At 25.6% G+C, this 5,278-nt stretch overlaps 1 protein-coding gene across 3 annotated transcripts in view; it reads right to left on the reverse strand.

The window, feature by feature from the left end:
* Positions 1-1,166, reverse strand: part of LOC107611836 (putative EG45-like domain containing protein 1) — a 6,216-nt gene extending 5,050 nt beyond the window's left edge. Inside the window, exon 1 of one of the 3 annotated variants that reach the window (XM_021110012.1) lies at positions 1,002-1,166. The gene's annotated coding sequence lies outside the window, so the exon portion shown is untranslated. The remainder of the gene's footprint in view (positions 1-1,001) is intronic. The other 2 variants (XM_016313726.2, XM_021110011.1) reach the window with 2 other exon arrangements.

Here is a 5,278-nt window from a genome sequence, read left to right on the forward strand (position 1 = left end):
GATTTTGCTATTATTCTCCTTAAAGTTTTTTTTTAATTTTTTATATATAAATTATATATAAATTTCAGTTTAGATTTTTTTTTAAATTTTATTTTATTTTTATTTATTGTGTAAATATTTTTGAGTTCTCTCTAATATTTCATCTAGCTCCGCCCCTATTAAGAAGGATACCTCATAGCTAAAGTGCTAAACCCAATTAATTAGTATTAAAGTATCAGAGAGAACATTAGTTAAAAAAAGAAAAAGATTTATAAAGCAATCAATGTAAGAGTCATGAAACTAAAACTAAAAGTTTAAAGATTTATTTTTGTATTATATGTTTTTTTCTTTTTTTTTTTATGTTGATTTTTTTATTTTGGATAAAAGGTAAAAAATATATATTAAAATAAGTCAAACATAAATTTGTAGGTAATAAAAATTCTAATATTATGTCACAAAATTTAAATTAATAAAAAATATATAAATAATTATATTTGTACTATAGGTGAGATAAAATTATAAAATTAACCAAAATTGGCATAATTTAATGTAGAAAAAAAAGCGTAAATTTATCTCTAATATAGTTTTTATTCAGTTTAACCGCAGTTTTAAATCGCCTCTAAATAATTTTGCGACGCATGACCAACCGCAGCCGAATGAGGTGTTTTTAAATTGGTTGTTGACTTGTTGGTGATTTTCAGCAATTGATGAAATAACTGCCACAAAATGATCCAAAAGGTCCATAAAATTACAAAATATAAATTAATTAATATATATAATAATTGGTTGAACTACCTTGATTGAACCTCAATTCAATAGAATTTTTAAATATTTAAACTTTTTAGTTTTATATATAAGTTGTTGAATAACCGCCGGTATAATTTTCCTGTGCTTGATTCATTGACACATATATGTATTTTATATTTTCTATGCTTAATTTCGTTGATACATATATCTATTCTATATTTTCATCATCATACAATAAAGAGAAGATATATATGATACATTCATTTAACACGTACCTGATTATTGGTGGTTATCTATATGATGTGATGCCTTCAAATTTATGAGACTTGAGAGGAATACAATGCATGAAATGACCATTCACAAAATTTTCCATGAAGAACAAGGCATTAAATAGTAATGGATAGAATAGAAGGATAGTGATTGAAGGTTTATGAGAAGTAACTGAAAAGCAATTGACTCAATTAATTTTTGGTCATTTCTTGTGTTATTGGGTTAAATTCAGCGTAAAGAAACAATTAATGTATATGAACTCCCTACGTATTTTAAAAAGAACAAGTGTACACAATCAACCTCTTTTATTTAGGGGGCGGGAGTCTTCAAATTAAAGATGAAACTCTTATAACAAATGATTACTTATTGAACTCCTTTGAAGCAACCTTCTCGTCAATAAATAAAACATTAATTCTAGTATGGCTATATAAATAGGCGAAAACTCAGGTGAAATCGATTTCACGGGAAGTTGATATCTAAGAGCCGTTAGATGAAAATTTAGTTAAATCAGTCAAATCATCTAATGGCTTTCAGGTATCAACTTTACGTGAAGTCGACTGCACCTGAGTTTCTACCATATAAATATTGTTAAAATTAAAGTCATATTTTTTTATATTTTAGTAATATTTTTTTAAGCAATACTTTTTAAAAAGCGTTGTTTAACAATAAAAAAATATTACTTTAATTTTAGCAACAGTTTTTAAAACACCATAACTACCATAGTCGATAGTCGCAGTAGCATTGTCATACTAAAATGATTTTTTAATTTTTCATTTGTTTATTACATTAAAACACATCTAAAAAAGAATTTTTTTTACTAATTTCTTACTTTTATTTCAAAAGATTTTTCAAACATACTAAAGAATTAAAAAAATTACAATTTAATAACATCTAAACATTCACAAAATATAAAACCACTATAAAAAAATGAATTTATTACATCTTATCTTATCTAATATAATAGTAAAAAAAAAGTATTGACTTTGATATGAAAAGCTTGCAAGAGAGTAGCACAGCAATTCAAGTATAGTCACATACTATCATGTGCTAATTGAAGATGGTGTAATTAAATTCAAAACTGCTTGCTAATTAATCATTAAAAACATTACTTTTGTTAATATGTTTACTCACATGATCTTCCTTTGTCTACAACTTCAGCATTCTGACCAAAGGTGACACAATAACTAATAACTCTAAACAAAAATAAAAATTTCATGTTACTAATAATTAGACTTTCAATAAATAAAAATATTAAATATTATTTATTAAATTTTGTTTCAAACTACAAACTTATTAGTGATGAGAGAAAACAGCAGAAGAAAGAGAGAGCGTGCTAAGAGATGAGAGAAAATTTGGAGAAAATAAGAACTAAATTATTATTAAGAAAGAATCTTAACCTCTCTAATACAGTAACAAATATCTAACTTTCTAACTTAACAAAGAAGCTTAGCTAATCCTAAGAAACTTGGAACTAAAATCAAATACACTTTATCTCAAATTTTAAATCCACATAAATGAAGATGGAACAAGAAGAGAAGTTATCATATCCAACACCTTACCGAGAGAGTATATGAAAGGAATAATGAATTGAGTTTAAAGTTAGATGAAAAAACATAAGCAATTCTGCAATGACAGCAGATGTCACTGATAGCAAAAAAATAACAAACTATATCATTTCTTATTTCTAAAATGTGAATAAAACATAATCCATTTATTCAAAGAATACTATTTTCGATCTAATTTTGGATCCTTACAATAAATACAAAGGAGTGGCATGGACTAGCCAATAAAACTGGGAAAAAAAAATCAGCAGCATAATCAACATGAAAACAAGAAAATCTACAACAAGAACAGAGCAACAAGCAACAACATCAAAGCCTAACTTCTGAACCAGTTTTAATAATTTTGATAGTAATCACAAAAAGAGTTTCAGAATCGCTTACTACAAGAAGTGTCACATTCATCATTGTGATTTAAACAAACAATTCTAGCGTGTGGCATTACATTTCTGTTTCTGTCTCATGACCATTATAAATTCCAGAGTATAAAGTGGGGCCAATTATTTGGATTAAATTTTAATTTAATTTTTAACATTTTAAATGTTTTATTTCTATCTCAAATTTTTTTAAATAATTTAATATTATCCCACCGTTAGATTTGACACTAATAATTAATGGGATGAGTGACGTGGATGTTAATAACATTACGAATTAATACCTATCTTCTTTCATGTATAAGCAAAATATAACCAAAACTTCTTTGAAACACTTTTTTCTCTCACTTTTCTTTTGGTATAAAATTCAAAATTCTAACTATCATCATCAAGGCTTTAAAATCAAATGAAAAATTTTATATTAATGTTTTATTAGTGAATCGATTTTACTTACATACTGAAATCGAATGCTATTGGTTTTTCAATATGCAAATTATTTATGTCAAATTTAATAGTGGAACAACATTGAACCCGCTTAAAACTTTTGTGTAATTAAAATATGACATTTGAAAATTTTTAAGATTAAAATAAGATATTTAAAATGTTAAGAACCAAATTAAAATTCAGCTCTATTGAGTTTAAAGTAAAACAATAATAATTATTTGATAATAACAAAACATTATTAATTGAGTTAAAGTCCAAAAGTATTTGTAATGTGTGTGCTTACTGTACAAAAAATAAAATGCAACTGAAGAAGCCCAAATTCCATTACAAATAATCTCTTCCCTATTCAGCCCATAACCCATGTGCTGTACCCACAAAATAAGGATGAAAATATGTTTTACAAGCTAAATAACATGTTTAGAAATAGTTTAGGCAAAATAAAAAAGTGATTCACCAAGTTTTAGCATTGAAAAAAAAAAAGAAAAAAGTCAAATGTTGGAGAAAAAAAAATCAAAATCAAATTTGATACAAAAGTTAATTAAAAAAGTTGAATTACTATGTTTGTGCAATCACTCTAACTTGTTGAAGCTACCATATTTTTGGATAGGAAAAAGAAAATAAAGATTATCTTTCTCATCACAGAATAAAAGCCATAATTAAAATTTGGAGCCAAAGAAAAGGAAAAAAGAGAAGCAGCTAGATCAGAAGACTCTAATGCAGCTACTTCTCTTCTCTGCATCTTTGTTCTAATTTTTTGGAAAAAAGATAAAGTTAAATGTGATCTACTTGTTTAAAATTGGTATCCTCACTAAACTCAAGTTTTAGAAGCTATGTCCTTATAAAAAAGGGTAAATAGCTAAAAATTAAAATAAAGAGAGTGAACACACTGTTTGATTTTCATAGCACTTTAGTTATATCTTCTTCTCTTTTATAGTTTTACATTGAAATTTTTGTTATTCAATTTTATCTTTCTTTATTTCAATCAATAGAAAAAGATAAATTTGTGAAGTATTAGTAAAATTTATTGAGAGAAAGGTAAAGAGAATAAACTTAGAGAAAAACTAAAAATTATGTCAATTTCTTTTGTTATCATTTCTGTTTTGTTTTCATGAACTTGAGAAGTTTTTCTTATTAAGTTGGATGAGCACTTAGTGTTGAGAGTTTATGGAGTGAATTTAGCCAAATCAAACTTGGCTAGAAGTTTGGTTTGTCCTTAATAGGATTAGATAGAATCCTTGGGAATTGATGATTGTAATCTTTAAAAAAAGATAGTAAAAATTTCACCATAGTTGTGGTAGAGAGTGAATATAGGCTACATTGCATATCTAATTAATAAAAATGATAAAATATTATTTTTTTTATTTTATCTTTTTTTTTTATAAAATTTAAGAATAAAAAATGCATATGTTCTTGGTTATCATTTGTTGGAAGGAAATGGTCATGACCGGAGATATTGAAGGAATATTTTATAAGTTGAACTGAGATATCAGCTAACAATGAGGAGCGCAAGAAGTAGATGATGTATTTTTGTGTGATTATTTAGAATATCTGGTTAGAAAGAAACATAAGGATTGTTCATAATAAAAGTAAAGGGATTGATAAGGTTATCCCTATGTCCTTCATGAACTATAAAAAATGGTTAGGTGTGAATCTTTTTTATTGTTGATGACAATGCAAAAAATGACAAAAAAATAAATACTAGTGTTAGAGTTGGGTAACTTTTGCTTTATAGTTTTACGCTGGTACTATTTGTTATTTTTCTTCACTTCACTTGTTTTGCTGAGCTTTTTTTCAAAAAAAAATAAAAAAATACAAAAAACACAAAAACAAATCAAACACATATTTATATTTGAATGAGAAAATTTTTAATTATTATTAATAGATATAGAATTTGTTTGGGTGAAT

The sequence above is a fragment of the Arachis ipaensis genome, chromosome B08 (genome assembly GCF_000816755.2).
Source record: "Arachis ipaensis cultivar K30076 chromosome B08, Araip1.1, whole genome shotgun sequence".
Taxonomy (NCBI): Eukaryota; Viridiplantae; Streptophyta; class Magnoliopsida; order Fabales; family Fabaceae; genus Arachis; species Arachis ipaensis.